Raw genomic sequence first — 23747 nt, forward strand, 5'->3', positions numbered from 1 at the left:
CCATTGTCACCTCAGTTCCTTTCTACCAACCTTAAAACTCTTGATAAGAAGCCATAAGAAGAAGATGAAATACTGCCATTTGCAACAACATGGATGGACCTTGAAATAATCATACTAAGCGAAATAAGCCAGACAGAAATGTTGAAAATCACATGATATCACATATGTGGGATAAACCTAAAAGCAACAAATGAACAGGACAAACAAACAGAGACTCATGGACATGGACAATGGACTAGTGGATACCAGAAAGGAGGGGGGAGGGGAAAGGTGAAAAATAAAAAAATAAAATGTTAACAAAATCATGTATATATAGTATGAAAAAAATAAACTGGCATTTAAAAAAAAGGAAAAAAATAATGCAGTTTATTCTTAAGCACTATCCTTTAATCATATCTTTACAAAGATACCATTCCATATTTACAACCATATTGCAATAATTCCATTAGAAAATTGTATAGCATAAAGTATTTCTCTAAAGAATTATAATTATTATGTCTCATCTTAGAGAATGACATAATCTCTGTATATTTGTTTTTTAACTTTGAATTCTCCTCCAATATTATAGTTTCCTTAATTGCTGAGAAAAATAGAGAATATAGGAAGAAATAAGAGCAATATTAAACATTCACCCAGCTCAGCCCTCTTTGGAAAGCAACCACATGCAAAGAACATCTCTGCATTGGAAGTCAATTATTTTCCTGGACAGTCAACCATCTATTCATGCAAGTTTAAAGCTACAAAGGTCATTTTTACCAATGCATTCTAAATGCTAAGAAATATTAAATCACTCTGGTTTTTGAACTTTTTAAATAGTTCTAGTTTTTGAACTACCTTTTTAAACAACCCAGCCTAGCAAATTGTTTAGATTTATGTAAGAGTACAGACTGAAATCATTTTTATCAAATTTAATTAATTATTCATTTCCAGTTACATTTCAATAGATATTTAATCAATAAATAAATTTAATTAATTATTCATTTCCAGTTACATTTCAATAGACATTACACAATTTGGATTAAAAGGCACTTAGGTGTATAATATTTATAATAGTGAAAAACTGTAAACAACTAAATGTCTCTCGGTTGGTTAAATGCATAGATGTTGGCATCTACACAGATAACTGTGAGGATATACACCCAACCGTAAGTAGTAGTGACCTTTGGAAAGCAGGATTAAGAGGTGGAGGGCATGGAGGAGTCTCATTCCACATTATACATTTCTATATTATTTGAAGATTTTTACAATCATCTTGGTTCACTTTTTCAACTTTTGTAACGATTTTTTTAAAGGATATTCTAAAAGAACAAGTTAGCATCGTGTCAGATGGAGTTGAGAGAAACAGATGTTAAAATCTTGGATTTTCTTCTCCATTTCTACCACTGACAAGTTCATGAGACTGTGACCGAAATGGCTTTCCCCTCCTGTTGGCTTTGTCTTTCAAAATACCTACTCAGATCTCATTAAAACTGTACTTAAAGAAATCAAGTTCTGAAGCTCTGTCATTTCTCAAGTGAAAGTGCAAAGTATTAATTCATTCTTACACAATTATAGAAAGTGTCAAGTAGAATCTTTTATATATTTAATATGCATTAATTGTACTCTTTATGATGCATTTATAATTATATTTTAGTTCTTTCTCTTCTTTCTTACCACAATAAAAATATGTAGGATCTGACTTAGTGCATGGCTGTAGCACTTCAAACAAAATTCTAAAATGGACCATGATTGTAACTATCATTTGGAATTATAGGAGCTTTTAGGGGTCAGTTTGATGGGGCATAGAACTTTCTCATCATCTCAGACTGAAAACTCTTTTCTCTCTCTCCTCCCCTTTCATCACTCTCTCTCTCTCCCTCTCTCTCTATATTTAGCACAAAGTTCAGAGCCTTCTTTAGAAATAAATTTTAGCATTTAATAAGATTTACTGAAATCTATTACAAATCCTTCACTTGTCATCTTAAACTGATTTCATCTTATTTTCTTTTGAGAATTAACTCTGCATTTGCACACTGTCATAATCCTAAACCAAACATTTAAACAGGTACATATAAATAGAAAAGGCCTTTCACCCCCAACAGTCTCAAGACCCCAAACAGTGGGGAGAAAATAGAAGGTCTAGTCAAGTTGACATTTCCAATCTTTGAATGTTGAGTGATAAATATCTAGATTACCTTTTGATTTAAACATTTTTCTTTACTTTTTCTTCTCTCTATAAGCTTAGATTTGAAGATAGAACCACTAGTATTGGTTCATATGTAACTATTTCCCAATAATTTTATTAAATTCGTTTTAGAAAGTCTACTTTAAAAGCAATAGAAATCTACTGTAAATAAATCATATTATAAAATAATTCACTTACTGAGTTTTTGAATTGTTTCTTTATCAAGAAATACGTGAGTACTTCAAGCAAACTTTCATTAATGTGACATTTTATGCCAATTTCGAATGTCATAGCATAGAAAAGGCTCCTCCTGTCACTGGAATCACTGCGCTGAGGTGGACGGTCCCTCTCAGGGGGAGGTGGGGAAAGGAATCCAGTATCGGATGGAACTCATGACTCTGTCTCTCTCAGAAGTGTAATTGAAACATATAGAAGTTAAATGAGGCCCCTTAAGGACATAACACAATAATCATTATGTTTCTGGTTTCCAGAACTTTTCCTGTACTGTCAAGATGACACTAGACTCCTGTTTTGCTAAAAAGTAAATACTGAAAAGTCATGCTAACAGTAGACTAAAACTTTCAATATAGATCTGAAATACAGAAAGCAAAGGGCTCAAATTTACATAGAACCCAAAGCAAAAAACCTGCAACCTAAAATTGGGCACAAGAGGATACTCAATTAAATGAACTCCTGCAGAACAGCTGGACCAGTTATAGGCTTTTTCTCCATCACCCAGCTATCACAGATACCCCCAACCCCAGACCCCAGATAACTTGCTGACAGTGAAAGCATTTGGCTCCAGACTAAAATCTCAAGATGTGCACCAAAGGAAGCACCTTCAGGGCTGGGACACTTCCCTTCCGTAGGTGTTGAGCTCAAAAAGAAGCAGGTTAGAGTCTGCGGTAACTCCATGTTTCCCTAGGTGGGGATGGAGCTGGACGGCAAAGCTGTGTCCAGGAGTACAGCTGTTCTTACTTTGACAATTGCGGTAGAATAAAAAGAAACCCCAAAGAAATACAGAATAAAAAAACTACAACAATAATAAGATTTCATTAATTCAACCAAAGGTGGTTTTTGAAATAACAATAAAGTAGAAAAAACCTTGTCAAATTAACTTCTGTATTTGATAGTTCCACTTTGGTAAAAACTAAAGCAATGTCAGTACTACTATCTTTTTTAACGCAACTTATTAGAAGATGCCTTGACTAAACAACCAACATGGAGTAGATATTAAAGATTTTGCAACAAAATCTTTTATTTCCTAAATTTGATCATTAGATTAGGGACCAAGCCCTGAAGGTGCTTCCTTTGGTGCACATCTTGAGATTTTAGTCTGGAGCCAAATGCCTCTTAATCCCATAGGGTGCTCTGAGAGAAAACTATCCCATTAAAATAGCTTTTGGAAATGCTACCATCACAACTAAGATTGATTGAGCACTTACTACAATCAGGTCCTCTGCATAAGCCCTCTACATTTTATTTGATCCTCATAACCACTCTATAATGTAGTTTGACAGATATGCTAGCTCTCTCCTTCTCCCTGTGGTGGAAACCAAGATGAGTCATCTAGATTCCCCTTCCTTGAAGAATTTGATGGCCCAGTTGCTGGTAATGCAGTCAGCAGACAGCCTCTAGTTGTTGATCTCTACAGGAGTCACTTTGATTACCAAGGCCTTGCCAAAGGTCACACCTATTCCCAGGCCATCCCATATCTAATGACTGATCGATACAGAAATATAAAGGCCTGGCCATCTCAGCTTCAGGGCAACCTGTAGGGGCCTGCTGAGGCTGTCATCAGGCCTGCACTGTAGCTTGACCTTTCCTTCTGTCCTCCCTTCCAACACTATTGATCCACAGAGCGCTCCTTAATAAACATCCTGCAAGCTAAACTTTGTCTCAGTGTGATTTCTGGGGAATTCCACCTACAGTACTCCCCTTCCTTCTCAGAAATAGAACATCCAAATGTCAGCGGGGCGCATGAATAAATGCCAAGAATAAGACCTCATTTCCTAGCTTTCTTTGGAACTAAGTGCGGCCATGCATCCAACCTTTGACCAATAAGATGAAAATGGAAATAGTGCCATTTCCAGGAGGTGCTCTTAGTGGGTGGAGAAAGGCCCCTCCCTGTGCCCCTTTCTCTTTCCTGCTGGCTGGAATACAGAAAGGAAGGCTGGAGACACAGCGACCATCTTCTTGGGATCGACAAGCAACAAGATAAAAGGAGGCTCTGCGTCAATCATCAGCAGGGGGGCATATTGCCCCACTTTACAAATGAAGAAATGGACTAAACAGTGTGGCCAAAGGCAAATTGATGGTAAATAGTAGTACTAGATTTGAATTCAGATCTATCTCCAAATTTATGCTATTATATCATACTGAGTTGCCTCTGGGAGAAAATTTGTTGACGATTTTGCTTAGGAGAAGTACAATTTTTGATTATCCATCTCCTTTGAGCACAGAATAAAGACATATGGATGTTCAAATAAAAACTTTAACTTAGCTGCAATAAAGAAGTTCCCAGTTGTAAATATTGTAGATTAAAGAAGGGAGGACAGAGATATGGCTCCTTCCGTAGAGATCTGAGACATTAGACAATGTAATTGAGAGGTAATTATCTAGTGATGCTTTGCCTAGAGATATAGATGTCAGCTCATAAATCTCCTTCTGGGCCTGCAATTCCTTTCTAAATACCAGCAATGCCTTTTCCTGTCTTGAGTAATGAGGGATGGAAAAAAGCTCGGCCCTTCAGGCATGACCTGCTAAACTGGGGGAGAAAGGGAGGAGTGGTCATCCCCAGCTACATCGGCCAGGCTATTGGTGCAGGAGAGGAAGACAGACTTAGTTATGGATCTGGGATAAGCACTGTGACCGCGTGGCTGAGAATGCTGACAGAGAGAGGCACACAAGAAGCACCAGGGAAAGCAGTTCCGAAGCTCATCAGAAGTGGCTTGTCCTCCCGGCTTTGGGCTACATACCGGGCTTCATTGCTAAGTGGTGCCTTCTGATCCTTAAGGACGAAGGTCACTTACTATAAATCTGGTTCCTTCTGAGAGAAAAGATTTCTCTTAGCATAGCCACAGTCCTGGAGAGAGCAACGGCCTCGAGCTGGACAGTTAGCTCGCAAAGGTCACTCAGGTACTGACCCCTCCTGAGGCAGTGTGCCTGAAATCATGGAGGGGCTCTTTACTCTCTTGGGCATTTGGGCCTCGTCTTTCATAATCAGTTACTCTCTGACAAGGAGACAGGGGAACAGGCCAATGCCATCCTGCCCTGGGCCCAGCCATTAGTACCCGAGCTCTCAGATCACTGAGCCAACAAAATATTGAAAAGCGCCTGGTCCCAAGACTCGCCCAAATGTAACATTTGATTAAATTAATCCAGACTAATACATGGACTCTGCTGATGTCATCACCTTCATCAAACTGCAGTCATAGTTTTAACAGTTGTGTGTGAAAGAGACAATATTCTGTGGAAGGAACACATGGTCTCTGAAGTCAAACACAGCTGGGTGTGAAGCTCAGCTCTACTATTTACCAGGTGTGTAACCATAGGCCAGTCTCCCGACCTCTTTCATCTAAATTATATTGATAATATCAGCTTCACTGAAAAGCTGCTGTCAAATCGTGTCAGGGAATATGCATAAGGCATTCAGCACACGGTAAATAGTCAATATATGTTTGTCATTCTCATGAACAAAAAAGTAGCCTCGGTTCAGGGAAAATTATATCTTGGAATGAAGTTATCAAATCTCCTTAAAGGTAAACCACATAGTTAAAATTGAATTGTCTCATAATATTTAACTTTATATGAAATGTTTTGTAATTTCCACAGTCCTGGATGACCATCCTCTGCCTGGTGAAATTCAGCAAAGTCTACATCTATTATCACCTATTTCCTTTTTCGTCTAAACCAACCAGATGGAATTATTCCCCTCTCCATCACATTTCCACAGGACTTCTCTCAGATCACTAACCAAGTCATTCGAAGTTCGGTTTTATGTGCAGCGGTTTCTCCTACTATTTTGGAAGCCCTTTGATGACAAGAATCATGAGCTGTTCATCCTTAATCATAACTGCCTCGCACAGTGCCTGGCATAGAGTAAGAAGTCCATAAATACTTGGCAGAATTGCACTGAATTTAATAAATGTTGTGGATTCTATAGGTTTCATAAAAATTCCATAATCCTAATGGCAGCTGTGATCTTGGAGCATAAAGCATTTCAGAGACTATTTAGTGCTAGTACATTTCACTGTAGAAAATATCATTTTAATTTAGTTTGCATAGCCCACAGGGTCCTAGTTAACACTGAGTAGGAGAGATCCCATTTTTCATTACAAATCTGAAATTAATTCAATTTTCAGCTTTGCTTGCCTAGTCAATTTAATTTTAATTCGCATTTCGAAGAGGTAACACAAATGCAACTATCAGAGTAGAAAAATAGACTTCAGTTTTGCTGACCAGTGTGCAGTCATTTTATACATCAAGGAAACTGTGTGGACACCATATCAATCAACAGAATATTGGTCAACTGTGAAGAACAGCCTCGACCCAACTATATATATGTCTATGTGTGTGTGAATACACACACATACACACACACACACATACGCATAAATGTGTATGTGATAACTACCATTTTATAGAAGGCATTTTGTAGTAGACATTCCAAAAATGGCATTAAAAAAATTCATTTTCACAGAGAGCATCCTGCATCCAAAATTATGTGCATTTGTATTTATATATGCAATTAGCAATAGAAATGCAATTTCTATTCAATAGTTGATGAAGATTAGTTGACGCAGAAATGCTATGTAATTTAAAGATTGGCTTTTGAATAACTGCAGACAGATATCTACAATTAATGTATTTGCTCTGGTATGGGTAAGAAATGGTTGCCTGGGGCATTACAGGTGACAAAATGACTCAGATGATGACAGAGAATGAGCACAATGAAAAAGAAAGAATCGGATACCAGAATATGAAACAACACTTACTCTATTCAGTTTTGGTTAAAAGCTTTAGGGATGATCTGGTGAGAAGGTGGTGAACCCAAACTGTAATTATAGTGGCCAAAGTGTGCAGCACACATTAAGATTAACTATGTGATACATTACATAGGTTGGAGGACAGGGCTCAGTTTTTCTTGACTAATTCTTTCATCATCTCCATAAGGTGCTGAGTTAATTTCTTTAGGAATAGGTAAGGGGAGTTGAGATATGAATTTTCGAAGTGACTACCTGGGTGCTTAATCTAGCAAACAGCAAAGGATGGTCTCTTAACAAGCGGGCCATGCTCCACATAAACATGGGGAACGTAATGATTTGGTAACAATTAAGAGGACGTAGAAAGCTTATGAAAGTCTGAAGCAGGAAGACTAGACAGACCAGACAGAGGAGATAGAAGAGACAAAGAAAGAGCAACAAACAGTGTTGGTTTTGAAATGAAAATGGGCCTCTCATATGTTGAAGAGCAGCCTGGAACACAAATCATCCTGGATCACAGTGACCACTGTCTATTAATTCAATGAGAATCAACTGCCTAATAAGCACCAGGCACTGTTCTATGTGCTGCGACATGAAAGTAAACTAAACAGCCACAATCCCTACTGGTAAGAAGTCTACATTCTAGTTGGCAGAGAAGAAGGGAGATGACAATAAATACATACTCTATAAGGTATATAAAGTAATGACATAAATAGTGATTGGGGGTGGGGGACAACTACCACTAGGTAAAGCTGGGAAAGATCTCTTTGACGAAATGAAATTGGGTTGAAGCCTAAACAAGAAGAACTAGTCATGCAAAGACCCAGAAGGAAGAAAGAGAAGGTGCTAAGGACCAACAAAGACAGTAAGTTGCCGGCACCCAGCAAATCAGAGGGAGCAGGAGAAGAGGCTAAACAGAAAGCCAGGCCATCATGCAAGGAGTCTGAATTTTTTCCTATCTGTTATATGATGCCAGCAGCAGATTGAGAAGGAAAGCAACTTTTTAAAATTTTCTGGGCACTATGTAGAAAATGGGCTGCAGGGAGGGAAAAGAGGATGCCAGGAGACTTGTTAGAAGATTAATGAAAAAGTCCAGGTCACGGGGTGGGTGGCTTCTACTAGAGAGGTAGCAGTGGAGTGAATAGAATATGAGAGAGAGAGAGTTGACAGGACCTGCTGGAAAGAAGGAAGGAGTGGGAATGGAAAGAATCAAAGACGATTCCTGGCTTTTGGGTCTGAGCGAGTAGGTGAATGGTAGTGCCATGTACTAAAATAGAAAGACTGGAAGAAGATTATGTTTAAGGTGGGGAGGATGTGGGATGGGATCAAAGGCTCTGTTTTGATCACGTCAGGTTTATATCTCCAAATGAAGATGTCAAGTGGGTAGTTAGGAACATGAGTCTTGAGCTCAGTGGAAGGATCAGGACTACAGATACCAATAGGGGGGTCGACATGGTGATAATTACAGGCACAAAACTGAGACTGTGGATGGGGAAGAGCCCTAGGGGGCTTCAATACTCTGAGGTCAAGCATCCAGCCTAAGATACTAAGAATGCTGACAATGGAAAGAAGCCAAAAAAGAGTGTGGGGTCACAGAAATAAGGGGAGAGAATATGTTCTAAGAAGGAAGGAATGGCTAACTGTACTGAATAAGAAGAGATATGAGTACCCTGCATTTGTGAATATGGAGCTCATTAGCAATATCAACAAAGGCAGGTTTGGTGGAATGGAGACAACAGAAGCCCAGCTAGAGCCAACGGGGGAGAGAACAGGAGGTGAGGAGTGGAAAATGGGGATGCTGGACTATTCTTTCATTAAAAATTAAGAAACTCACAGTCTGAGCTCTGAGTGCTAACATGTTCCCCTGGGAATTACTGCTGATTCCCTCTTAGAAAAACCAAAGGTCAAGAAAGGAACCAGTCATCAATTAATTTAGGATTAAAGCCCTGATGCAGTAATGTTCATAGCCATGTCACTCGACAGGAAGCAGGAAACAGAACAGGAAAGCAGTGGTCCCAAGTGCACTGACGTCCACCTTTACAGTAACCATGTGTCTGGACAGTTTACACTTGTCCCAGTGTCACTATTAATGACTCTCAAAGTGTCCTGGGTTGGATGATACATTATATCATTACCCTATTTATATATTTATAGTTCAGTCTCCTTACCCAACCCTGGATGAGCCCTCTCACTTAGGTGAAGTCAAAATCACTATTTAAGTTAGAAAACTGTCCAAGACTGGTTCCAGCGAAGAAGCTAAGGGCAAATATCTGAGTATATCAGTAGACTATCAATTTACTTGGGAAATATTATAGGTTTCACCATACCATTTCATAGAATGTAATATTATCCCATTGCCAAGAACCAAATTCTAAATTACGATAATATAATGTACCAGTTAATATTAAATCACAGTATATAAAAAAAATAGTGATGTGCTTAGAAAAAGGCCTAAAAAAAGACCCACATCAAATTGTTTATAGTGGCTGCCCATGAGAAGTGAGAGTTCGGGTGGACGAGGCAAGAACTCCTATTTTTAATTTTATACACTTTATAGTTTTCAATGTTTTATTTTTATAGTGAGCATGTACTACTTTTGAAATTTAAAATTTTTGAGTTTATTTAAACCAATTTCTCAAAAATAAGATCTATGATAGATTAGGTGCACAGTATTAAAATGTATATCTCTAGGCCTAATCCTGGTACCTGATGCTGCTGGCTTTGACAAATAAATTAAAGTGAAACCACATGTCCTCTGCAGCATCCTCTATAGCAATATTTACAACTAGAATTATGATGAAGTCTCCTGATAAGACTACTAATTCATCAAAGCCTCCTGACAACCCACTGGTACACACTGCAGCCAGTTTATTTACAAAGTCCCGTCAGATTCTGATGTCTCAATCAGTTCACCTGTACATTGTATTCTGATTAATTAAAATAAGTCCACGTCCCAGTTTCTTGGCTAGAGTGATTCTTAGCTGCCCAGGTTTTAGCTAAAAGCTAAGAACCACACAGCCAAAATCTTAAGCAAACAAAGTCCCTACAGCTCTCACTGACACATAAGCTTGTCCCAACTCCAGCTCTGTGATGCAGAAGTGAAGAGTTTCCAGGGCAGTTATGTGAGCCCTACGTACCAAAAAAAAACCATCTCATATTTTTCCAAGTCATGCTAAAATTCTAAGTTATCATATCCACATGTCATTGGCATTATGTAGATATAAACATGAAGTATTTCAATTGGAACAAATAAATCATATATTAGAATTTAGACTTTTCTGTGTGATTTTCATCTGTATAGAAGTCAAAATCTCATTCAGTTTCTGAAAAAAAAAGGAGATAATTTTGAGTAGAATCAATTATATACCAAAACATATTGAACTAGAAAAGTTTTAGAGTTGTAAAGATCCTTAGAGATGATCTATCTTTTTTACAAATGAGAAAATAAATTCAGAGCAGATAATGGCATGTCCAAGATCACACAAAGTTAATAGCAGATCTTGGACTAGAATCTGGGTCTCCTGACTCAACATCTCTATCATGTTGCTTACCATGAATGAAGTAAATTCTTATGAACACTCCATATAGAGATATTTCTGCAAGCTGACTATATAATGATAAAACATAATCTACTTAATGTAAATAAACTATTTACAGTATTCTTATTGCTGTGTTGCCTGCCACCCTGAAAACTTTTCAAGAGTTAATTCAAAATGCCTCGACTCACAGTGGGAAGAAAAATCGCAGTGGGGACAAACTTAAAAATGTCTTTGAAATGTAATCCTTGAAAAGCTCTCTCTCAGTAGGTTATAGCAATAAGAAGCCAAAACATTGCTAAATTACTTTGACTCTGATAGCTGCTGAATCTTTTTAAGTTAAATTAATATATATAAATAAATAAACAAACAAACAAACAAACCTAAATAAATGGCATCTCTAAGATCAACTAAAGCTAAACAAAGTGCTTTCATTGTTCTTAAAGACCAATGAATTAAGAATTTTTTTTTTTTATCTGTTTAGGTACAAGGATGAGAACTGAAACAGGTTATCACCAGTCAGAAAAGCCCTTCAAATAAGATCTCACTCCACAATGTTACTTTTCTGGAGGTCTACTCCTGAACCAATTTAGAAAAAACTTACCTAGAACACATTTCCACAACCTCTGCAAAGCCTAAGAATCTTTATCCAGAATGAAATCACATGCAGATGTTTGTAAATGAAAATTAGACTTTAATCAAAAGTATTTCTTACAATATTGTTTTTGCAAGTTAAAGCTATTACAATTGTGTGCATGTGTGTGTATTTTTCTTTTCACATGACCTAATTACTCCACAGGCCCAGGCAGACTACTCAATAAATGTGCATTACACTCAACTGAATTGAAATACAAACAGTAGAAATAAAATAATATGCATGTGAAATAACTCTTTAGACTACGAACTAAAAGTATAAGCTTGGGTGTTTTTTTAAGATAAAATATGCTTTCCAATCTTGATAAAAATACTTACATACATGTTATTTATTTTATCTAGTAGATTCTACTTTATCACCATAAAATAAAGCTACAAAACTATCTCTGTGTTGATCCATAAGAATCTATGTTTCTTTCCAGCTGTAGGTTCTTCTTCATTGATACTGCATCCTGAAAAAATTAGGGATTGTCAAACTCTCATGTTAATACTGACTTAAATTGTGTTTATGCTGCAACCAGTTCATACTTTGTCACAACAGTGTCATAAGAGGATTCAAGATGCTTCAAAGAAAGAATGACAGCAAACAGATGCTCTTAAAAAAACCTCACTCGAGGAGAGTAATTTTGACAAAATGATGTGAAAACAGGCTATTCTACTAGAGATTTAATATATTAGATGCTACCTTTAGCTGTAATTGCAAATAAAGGGAAGAAGATGATTCTATCATAAAAAGTATTTGTTATGAAGTTATTTATTTGTGGTGGTCACCAGGACTACACAAATACAATAAGGCATAGTGCTAAAAGAACTATGAAAGAATTCTAAGGCTAAACAAAGGATATTTATATTCAAAATAAAACAGAAATCTAATAAGAAAACCACCATTTGGTGACCATCGTAGTAATGATTGATTAAAGTATGAATCATATTTGATGCCAAAACCCATGGTTGAAAGTTTGATAAGAAACATATTTACATAGTCTCCAAGTATCTATCTTCCCACAAGATACTTATTAATTACAAAGGAAAAATAGTAACTTTAGAGTAGAGAAATCTGGCAGATGCCACCTAAACCAAGTGACTAAAGTTAACATCATCAGTAACAGTACGAATCAACATGATGTACCTTTTGGAAATATGTACAGAGGCAAATACATCACTTATATGATATTTCTGCCAAAAATGTATAACCCAAATCATGAGAAAAATTGAACAAACTCAATTTGAGAGAAGTTTTTACCAAATAAATGGTAAAAATATCAAGGCCACAAAAGACAAAGACAGAGCAAATGTTCTAGATTAAAGAATAAAGAAACGATATATATACATAACATGTGATCTGGGATTTCCTTTTGCTCTAAAGGACATTATTAGGACAACTGTCAAAATATTAATCAAATTTGTAGATCAGATAATAATGCTTTTAAATGTTAATTCACTAATTTTGAGAATTCTATTGTGGTTATGCAAAAAAAGTCCTTGTTTTTAGTATTCAGGAAAAAGGGCCATCAATCAGGTCTGCAACTTATTCTAAATGGTTCGAGAAAAAAATACATGTCTATATACATATACATGTTTGTGTATATGTATATGCATGTATGTGTATATTATGGATGGACGGATAGATAGATAAAGGAAGGGAAGGAGAGAGGGAGGAGGGAGGAAGAGATAAGATTCGAAGGTGGACGGGAGATAGTAAGAGAGACAATATTAAGTCGAATGTGGAAAAATATTAACATTTAGGGAATCTGGGTGTAGGATATAAGGATATTCTTTGTATTAGTCTTGGAACTTTCCTGTAAGTCTGAAATTATTTCAAAAAAAACTAAAAAAGAAACTAGAATGTATATACATAAGAAATGGTTAAAATATTTACTAAGGAAGTAATAATCGATTAAGTAGCTATTATGTGATAGAAATGGTGCTAGGTGCTGTAGAGACTACAGTAAGAAGAATGTATAAAATGTTTTTGCCCTTAAGCTTATTGAAGAAAGAGGTTCAATAAAATAAAATAATCAATACAGTTCAAAAATAGTAGATATATAATTAAATGCTATATGTGTGCATAATTAATTCACAACAATTTTGAGCCACTGTTTAAGACTTAAAGTAATGACAAACTATATCAAAAATATATGATCTGCCATTATTTCTGAGCTTACAAATACACTAGTAAATAATTTCTAAAAATATGCTTATGTGTGCATATAACTGCACACAAGAATTTAGAGGCTGAATATAATAAAATATTTACTGCTTCTAAAACTTCTACAATCACTTGCATTTGAAATGCAGGTAATTTCTCCACTGAAAAGTAAGATATCTAAAAATGTTATTATAATAAAGTAGAAAATAGAAGAAATATTCTAATAAGGGTAAAAGAGAGAAATTTAAAAATTTAAAAGAAATAGAAATAAATATACACCACCAGCATGAACATTAGCTAACTATTCATATGTGTTACTTAACCATTTCCCACTAATCAAATGTCAACAACCCCAGATGGAGAAAATCCGATAAAAGCTTTAATGGAAGCACTCATGGATAAATTTTAGCATAAGCAATTCTGTAAACTGAAGAGATTAAATTGGAGAATCTGGCATGTCCTACATATACTGAATAAAAGTAAAGCTGAAAAAGCCACCTTGGCCTTTTGCTGCTCCGTTTCGCCAACGTAAGTTTGATTCTGCTTGGGCAGAATATTATTTAACTAGTCACTGCACTGATAAGTGATGTTCTTAAAAATCAAGTTCACCTTTCAGCTCATCCTTGTATTTACTGAGGAGGGCACAATTTAATCTTGCCTCCCCTAAAGTTAAAGCCAGAGGATATCACTTAAGCCACTGAATAAGTGTTAATGTAAGCAATGAAAACAAATCCACATTAGCAGCAAGAGGCAAACAAATGCAATTTAAGGTTAATGTACCTCAGATTCCTTGAACAAGTGGAGTGCCCCAAGGTTTCACAAGCAATAGGGATAATAAATTTATTTATGATTAGTTTGGGGAATCAGATGTTAATTATCAGTTCAAACTTTTTCCTCTCAGTCTAATCTCATGAATTCCATATTTTCTTTAATTGGCTCTCATTTGAATTTTCTGACTTCATAACGTGTGACTAATAATATTTCTGCCAGGTCCACTTTGTGTCAGTTTGTTTTGTATTAGGAAATTATAGGGACTTGATCTTACTTTACATGTAGACAGACACACAGTATACATGGTTGCTCTTGACAACATTTCTCAAACAAAAGAATGAAAAGAATTAGGTTGGGGTTTAAATTATGACCTTGGATAGGTTACTTAATGCTTAGCCATTTTTTGCCAACCTCAAAGAAAACAAAACATTGACTAAAAAGGCAAAAGATCAAATTGGAGAAGACCGGAAGCCTGAGAATGCCCCTATCTTTCCATTTCCATCCCATTCCTGGGTCAAAATCCTAAGAGATGGCACAGAACCACGAAGATAGTTTGGGGGAGGCCTCCAAGAGCTGCGGATCTTGAACTTCACTTACTAGCCTCTTCCTGGCAGAAGTCTGAAGCTGCCTCGGATCCAAGACGCCCCCAAGTGTCATATAGGGAAGGCACCAGGCCTTTCAGGGCACCCCAAACCTGCTGAGGCTTTTTTCCAATGAAATTAATGTTATTCCCAATCTGTACCTTAACCATTTTGAACTACATTTAGTCTTTTAGGATTCCGATGTTTCACTTCTACATTTTTTCTATGCCTTAGAGAATAGTCACTACACCAGTATCCTCTACCCACTTACCCATCCCAAAACAACACAGACACATCCAGCCAAACACTATGCTCCATTTCAAATTATCAATATTCTTTAATAGCAGATTACTAATTTAAAAAATAAAAGGTCTGAGTATATCTTGTCTTTTATAGTCCTGAGTTTTAGAATCTTGTTCATGTTCTACATGTTAAAAAAAAATTTAACAAGGATGGGGGCAGGTCCTAAAATTCAATGCCAACTAAAATAAATGAACCCAACTATATTTAAAATGAATAACATTACCATACCGAATTTTTAAAAACAGAACTAATTCAAAGAACTTCTGAACACAGAACTAGTCTCAACATAAAGAAAAATAAAAGACCTGCAAATAATCTTGAACTCTTCTAGGTAGGTTGATGTTCAATACCTAGTCGTCGTGTATGGCAATCCTGAAACTATTCTGTGTGTATTGCAGGGCTGATCGAATGAGTAAATGGCATTAATATTTTTTTGTGAGCCAGGCTTCTCACCGTGGAAGAAGGGAGATACAAATAGGAAATGGGAAAAGACAAGAAAAAGCTTGGGGTAGGGAGCTACGTTGGATGGAATTGGAAGTGTTAGTATAACTCAAGATCTTTAAATATATCTCCATCTTTTTAGCTGTATCAATGAAAGTGTGTAGGTAGGTAGATGTATTTCCCAGATCTGCTGAAAAGGTCATGAAGCAATGACATTCTAGTACAGCAACAATGACAGACCTTGGGTTTTAAATACCAGTCACCACTGAAAGAGCCAGTGCTGCTTGAAGAAACAGTTGATTCCAGCGCTGGTGCAGGGAAAGTACAAGATAGACCTGAAACAGCTATTTATGCCGAAAAGTCATAAAGTGTTTTTAAAAATTATAAGAGCATGTCAAAAAGATGCAGGAAATAGCTTAAAGGGTCTCCTACTGGCTCTAGGGATTTGAGCATCAAAATAAATTAGAGCAGGAAGCACTTCATTATAGCAGAAAGCTGATTGATAAATATAGATGGAATAGGAGAGTTTTAAAAATCATAAATTCAGACATAAATTGGTAGCAATGGACACTAAATTTGAAGATGAGAGAAGTCTGATGAGGAATAGGATATACAGTCTTAAGGTGTTTCTCCACAAATTACTTATTAATTACAAGAGGAAAAATAGTAACTATGCAGCAGAGAAAATGGATAACACTTTAATGATCAATTTTAACGTGATCATATTTAACATTGCCAATAATGGACGAATAGACACCATGCACCTCTGGATATGATTCCCTGAGGAGGACACTATCACACTTGAAGTACCTCAGGGAAAAATGCATACCCTAAATCTAGTCATGAGGAAACATCAGACCAACAAAACTTGAAGGACATTAGGACATTCCGTAAAATAACTAGCCTGAATTCTTCAAAAATATCCATGTCCTAAAAGACCAAAAAAAAAAAGCCTGAGACACTTTTCCAGATGAAAGGAGACTAAAGAGACATGACAACTACCTTCAATAGATGAGCTGGACTGGAACGACTGACTAAATTAGAATATAGACTAATATATGGTATTTATAGATAATAGTATTATGTCAATGTTAAATTTCCTGAATTTAATAACTGTACTGCGCTTATATAAGAGAATATCCTTTCTTGTAAAGCTGTAAGTTTTAGTATTAAGAGTAGAAGGGAATAATGTATGCAACCTCCCTTCAAATGAAAAAAAGCAATATTAATATATACCTATAAAGAGGAAGACCAGTAAGACAAATGTGTCAAAATACTATAAAGATGGATGAAATCCATAGGCTATTCTTGCTATTTTTCTGTAAATTTGAAATTATTCCAAAATGAAAATTTGAAAGTTTATATTTTGAACTTAAAGTATAAGTACCTACAACTAGTTTTTAACCATTTTAAATGTTTCCATATTATAATTCAGACAAAATCAAGCTATATCCACAAAGTTAATGATTTCTGTTAGTGAAAGAAGCACTTCTGATCAAATTATATGTAATTCATAAATGTATACTTTCATGCTTTTGTGATTTTTAAAACAACCAAATATTTGATATTTCAATTTGTTATATTCACATATTAAAGTATACTTTAGATAAAACTGGTAAACTGCTCTGAAAATGGAAAAATAACTTATTTGACTCTCTATTAGTAATTACAAAATTTTTTAAATTCCTGATACATCCCTCCAAGGTTAGTGGAAACAGGAATCTTAATTCCTGCTTTTTTTTTAAATTTAGCATTTTATTAATGTTAATGTTTTATATATTTATATACTATATATTTAATATATATATTATTTACTGTTCTCTTCAGTTTGCAAAATTCAAGTTTATAACACTGAACAAGTTCACTCCACAAACTGGGAATATAAATGACATTTGTAATCTATTTAAAATCATACTCTCATATGATCTATAGATGAAATACCTATATGGAAGGAAAATAATTTCTCAACAATGATGAGTCATTGTCATTCAGCTATACTACTAATGAGAATAAAGTATAAATTAAAATCATAAAGGTGAGAAGCTTAAAATCTAGTTTTTAAAATAATTTATGATTAACTTCACTAGCATAAACTTCAAAAGCACTGATTACTAAACTCAGAATTTCTCAGATCAATAAAAACATCACTGGTCACCATTCATCATACTAAGCCTCATCTCTTCTATATTCAGGAAGTTCGTATTCTAGGCTACTCTGGATACAGAGGGTAACCTCCAGTTTTTCCATCTGTCCCGGATTCTTCTTCTAGTAAATACATTCTTTTCATTTCAAAGCAGGAGGAAGAGGTTGGGGTGGGCAGCTGGGGTACCAGTCTCCTGTACATCTCCACCATTTTTGAAACCCTCCAAAGTCTTAGGCCAGAGGAGCAGTTAGCTGTCAAGGTTTGCTTGTGAGAGGAAAAAGTGGAACATTTGCAAACTTACTTCTCTATATAAGAAAGGAAACCCAGACAGAAATACATTTGACAAAAAAATTAAATTTGATAGTTCATCGTGGGAAACAGGTCCTCTTTCAGGCCTGCTGCCTCTCGGTAGTGCAATTCTGCAGAATATATTACATCTAAAAAAGGACATAGTTATGACTGACCAAGCCCACCTCTAGATATCTCTCTAGTAGGACATTCCCTATGTGTACAAGTTACCAAAACACTGTTTGAGAAGCAAAAGAAACTAAATATCTAGCAGCAGGGAAATTTATTTAAGAAGAGAAAAAACACAGGCCCAAAGAATACTGTGTCAATTCTTGGGTAGATATGTGAATATAAAGATCTAAAAAGATACACATCAACTGGACTTTGGGTGGTAAACACATAATAGAATATATAGATGTCAAATGATAATGTATACCTGAAAATTATATAATTGTATTAATTAATGTTATCCCAATAAATTTAATTTAAAAAATTAAAAATAAATAAAAATAAAAAGATACACATCAAACTCAGCACTGGTGAACCTCTGGAAATTACAGAAGGAGACTGGGAATGGAAACTAAACCTTTATCTGGGATGTTCTAAAGTTTAAAGGAAAAATGTATTCATGTACTACTTAAGTAATTACAATTAATTTTCAAAGATTAAAAAATGGATCAAGTTAAACACTAAGTAAATTTAAATCAGAGATCGATTTGATTAGAAAATAAGGGAAACAAATAAATACCAATAATTAGGCTGTTTGAATTATTAACATATTTAAAAAATCAGAGAAATGGCCCACAATCAGTCTGAACCTTGATCTTGCTGCATATTATAAATCCTACTAATTCTAAAGAGACTTAACTATCTTATTTCCTTATGTATACTTAAAATTTTCAAGAAATCATTAGAAAAAAAGAAAGAAGGGAGAGAGGATGGATGTAAGTTTTACTCCAAGTATTACAACTAATTTTGTTTGACTTCAAACTTCAATCTTGAATCTTGATTTGAGTGGTGGGGAGAGGAATGACAACAGAAAATTCTCTCAAAAATCTTTGATTTAAAATAAAACAACAAAACAAGGGGGAGAGGGATATGTTCTACCACAGAGACCTTGAGTATGCCAGACTCTAGAGAATTGTAACGATCAGCTCTTTTTCAATAGGGGGTATGAAAACCACTCTCAAACCACGGGAAATACATTTAGGACATGTAGGCAGTTAGCAAGATGAATGACTCCACTTTTTAAAAATAATTCCGCTGATAGAAGAGGGATACATTAATTTGCATCTTGCTCTGAACCTGATTAGTAAAACTTAAGGAATGGTTCTCTCACATATGTAAATTTTTTTCTTAAATGCAAAATTTGTTTTTCTAAAGCAAAAAAAAAAAAAAAAAAAAAAAAAATAGCACTAGGAAGAGACAAGAGGGCTAGCTACATTGGCAAATTATATATCTTCTATAAAAGGTGAGAGGTTTATTGCTACATTTATTTCATATATTAGTTTGTAACTTCTTCTGGTGGTTACCCAGAAATCACAACATATACCCTTGACCTCTAAAAGCTTTATGCTAATCCATATCTTTACCCTCTTTCCAGAAAGAACTTGGAATACTTTAAGTCCATTTAGCCCTTTTTAACTTAAATACTAATACTAATGTTGTTATGCATTTTTTTAAATTACACATATTTTTAAATTTAACAAGGTATTATTACTATTGTTTTCTATAGGCAGTGTTCATTTACCCACATATTTACGGCTGGTCCTTCTGTTATCTCTGACTTTCCAACTAGGATAATTTTCTTCTGCCTAAAAAACACCTTTTAGAATTAAAAGATTTGCCACCTGCAAACCCACACTAAAAGAAATTCTAAAGGGTATTCCAATAGTGTGGGTATGTTGGTGGCAAGTCCTCTCGGAGCTTTTAGTCTGAAAATGTCTTTATTTTCCCTTTCTCTTCCATTATCCTGTTGAGAAGTCAATTATCAGTCGAATTGTTCTCCTGTGAAAGTAATCTATCTTCTTTCTCTATAGACTTTTAATTTTCTCTTCACCTTGATTATCTGAAGTTTCACTATTATATGTCTAGGTGTGAAGATCTTTTCATTTATCCTGGTTAGAAGTCTTTCTGCCTCACAAGTATGAGGGTTGATGTCTTCTATCAGTTCTAGAAAACTTTTCAGCAATGATATTCTTAAATATTGCTTCTGCCTCTATTCTCTCTCTCTCTCTCTCTTTCTGTTCTTTTGAGTCACCTAATGAATATACACCAAACATTTCTGCTGATTTTTGTCCCTTTTGTCTTGTCTACTCATATGCCTAGTCAACTCTGTGGCTGGACATTGTATTTGAAAAATTATCTGCAGAAGTAACTTAAAGTGTGGATGCTATTATTCTCCACAGAGGATTTGTACTTGCTTCTTCCAGACTCCCGAGGCTCTAGAAGGCCTATCAAGCCAAGTTCCCTGAATTACCTAAATGACAGGAGTCCAGGATTCAAGCTGTATGAGGGATACTTTGCTTCAAGTTCATCTTTATTCCCAGGGTGCAGGTCAGAGCAAAGGATGAATACACCAACACTTATGGATTCATATCAGGGTCCAACTTTTGTCACCCTAACCCCTTAAGGCCTCCAAAATCACAGCTTCTCATCCTCCCCAAGAGACACCCCCAGGAGAAAAATAGCTCCTCTGCAGCCTCAGCTTCTCTGAAATCTCAGCCCCAGTAATTACCCACTATCTCACTATCTTTTTTATGTTTTTTAGAAGATTTTATTTTTATATTTCATCTCACTTTTTTAGTTGTCTTCATTGAGAGAACTAGCTCAAATTACCTAGTCTGCTATTAGTAGGTATTACTGGAAACTTACATTTATTCAAAAATAGTCAAAGAACTATAGCAGTAGTTATCACCTTAACACAGCCTAACATTTAGATCTAATTAAAATGTCTTCAATTCCAAATAGACCATGAATGCTCTCTCCTGAGCATCACACAATAGCTTGATGATGAAGATTTACTGATATAAATCCAACTTCTCTCTGTATTTAAATGAGGTAGCATATGTAAAGTTTTTAGAGGAGTACCTGACACATAGTAATCACTCAATGAACATTATATAAAAGTTTATTATTGCTATTTCCAAAATAAGCGAATCTTTACAGTATTTCCCCACAATTATACAAGTTACTATCAATATTCTTATTCTAGTGTTACCATGAGAAATACTCTGGAAAACCAAATTCATTCATTCATTTAGTTATAAAAAAAAATCTTCAGACAGTATTCCTAAACTGAGGTTTTGAGAGTAGCCACAAGAAGTACCAGTCAAAGCCACTGTAAACTGTGGGCTTAATTATCGGATATGCATCTTGATATTTATCCAATACGAACTTGTCATTTCTTATCACCTGAAAAGAAGACACTATAGATACAACAACAGACTGTTACACAACTGTTCTATACTCACACATTTCACAAATAAAAATGGAATTGAAAACACTCAGTAGAAGTCGCTTCATCGTGTATAAGAGTGAACCACAGAGGAAGCCATATGCTGACTGACAAACTTTCCATCACAATTTTTGTTTATGTATTATATATGGAAGTGATAATGGAAAGAACCTATATAGCTCTAAAAGGCAACTTATGAACCATCCACATTTTATGCTTTGAACAGCAGCATCCCTGCATCACCCTACACCGCTCTATGAAGGAGTGTCACCTGGAATGCAGCAAAACATGCACAAAGAACAGTGCTCTCAGACCAATCTGTAATCCACTCCTGCAAAGCCTCTTAAAATATGTCTACGGCCATGCTACCCTGAACAAGCCTGATCCCACCTGATCTCGGAAGCTAAGCAAGGTTGGGCCTGGTTAGTACTTGGATGGGAGACTATCTAAGAAGACCAGGTATTGTAGGCGTAAAAAATAAAAAAATAAGGGATTGCAAGCTGGCAATCTGTGGGGTCAACCAAGGGTTGCCTCACCTAAAAAAAAATAATAATAATAAAAGCCTCTTGAAATAAGATATGGCATCATATTCATTTAAGAAATATTTACCAACACCTGGTTTCAGCCAGATACTTTGGTAGCAAATAAATATATAATGGTGAACAAGATAACATGATCCTGGCCTCCCAGAACTGAGTCTGGTCATAAAGAAGAGAGAGACAGAGATAAACATGTGACTGTATTACAGAGTAATAACTACCATGATGAAGAAATTATAGGGTACTGGGGGAGAATAAAAGGAATGGGAAAACAAGAAAAGTGTCCCAGGAAAATCTCTTTTAAACTGAGACCTGAGAGATGAGTAAGAGTCAAGCAAAGATGAGAAGATAGAACATTCCAGAAATCACATATATAGAAGCCCAGAAATAAGAGAAACCATTCTGGCCAAGCAGACACAAAGGCTAAGCCTACTCTATAGGGCTGTCTCCATCATCAGGAAAGGCAGGACTCCTACCAAAAACATTATTCCATATTGTTTTGTTACAAAAGAAAACAAACCACCGTCAGGAAGAGTCAGGAGACACAACAAACAAGAAAATGAGCACACACGAGCACACACACACCCCCAAAGACTTAGAAATAATAGAACAATTAGAAAGATTTGAAATATATTTAAGTCAATAAAAAGAATAAAAGAAAGTATAGATACCACATGGCAAGAATAATACAGAAGAAAACCAAAACAAACTGAAAATCAAATAGAACTTGTAGAAGTAAAAAATATGTAGTCATTGACATTCAAAATCCAAAGCAACACATCTAGTTTTAAAGCATTTATCTATGCTTCTCTCTAAAACCAAACTAAAAAGATAGGGAGTTATTTTAAAAGACATAAATGTACAGAGAGAACAAAAAATGAAAAAATATACAAGAGAAATTGGAAAAGAAAAAAAAGAGCTGGACAGCAAATGATTAAGTGGTGACTGATTTTAGAGCCTAAGCTGAAATCCAAGCCCACCAGAGTGGAAGTGGGAGGGGGGAGGGGCAAGCCAGAGAGCAGCAGCCCGCTCACAGCCACAGCCAGAAACCTGGAAAGGCTCTGGCCTTAGGGATAGGAGACAGCGCTGGAGGCAGGAGTGGAGGGTGGAGGGAAGTAGGAGGACTAGTTGAAAGTTTGTATAAAGAGTTGTTTAGTCCACCAGATATCTTCCTCCCACCCCAGCAGAAGGCAGGAGGTTTACTTTCTAGGGAGGCTGCCCAGCTCAGAGGGTTGACGCCCACTCAGGAGGTGAAGTAAGACATCTCCTCTACTTGGTTACTTAGAACCCTGGCAGTTAGGAGCCCAGGCAAGAGATTTGGGGATTTCTTTCTAGAAGAAAATGTCCAAGACCAGAGAAAATACCTCTTAGTTCTGACATTTTATCATCCTTCAATGAAAAAGCTGGCTCATCGCTTTAGCACCCTATGGTGGAGCCACTTGGCAAGTCCTGCCCCCTCACACAGAGCCTCCGATTAGCCTTTCAGAGTCTTGCTCTTAAATACAAATGCCCAACATTAGATGAAAGCCTTGAACCTGAAAGATAAACACCAATACAAATGTATGTGGGAAGAAAAAAAGAATCCTGAGGTAATAGAGACAATGAAGGGGATAAAAGGAAATTTTAAAAAGCAAATAATATTCTCAGAGAAATAAAAGATTATCACATATTACAACAAGAACAAGAAGCTATAAAAAGAAACATTCAGTAAATTTAAAAAAGCTTTTCAAAATATA

At 35.7% G+C, this 23747-nt stretch overlaps 1 protein-coding gene and 1 pseudogene across 5 annotated transcripts in view; one reads left to right on the plus strand and one right to left on the minus strand.

The window, feature by feature from the left end:
* Nucleotides 1-23747, minus strand: part of EML6 (echinoderm microtubule associated protein like 6) — a 267350-nt gene that overhangs the window by 186416 nt on the left and 57187 nt on the right. The gene's annotated exons all lie outside the window — the stretch shown is intronic.
* LOC112477974 lies at nucleotides 21825-21943 on the plus strand (annotated as a pseudogene).

This window comes from Pteropus alecto, unplaced genomic scaffold (assembly GCF_000325575.1).
Source record: "Pteropus alecto unplaced genomic scaffold, ASM32557v1 scaffold131, whole genome shotgun sequence".
NCBI lineage: Eukaryota > Metazoa > Chordata > Mammalia > Chiroptera > Pteropodidae > Pteropus > Pteropus alecto.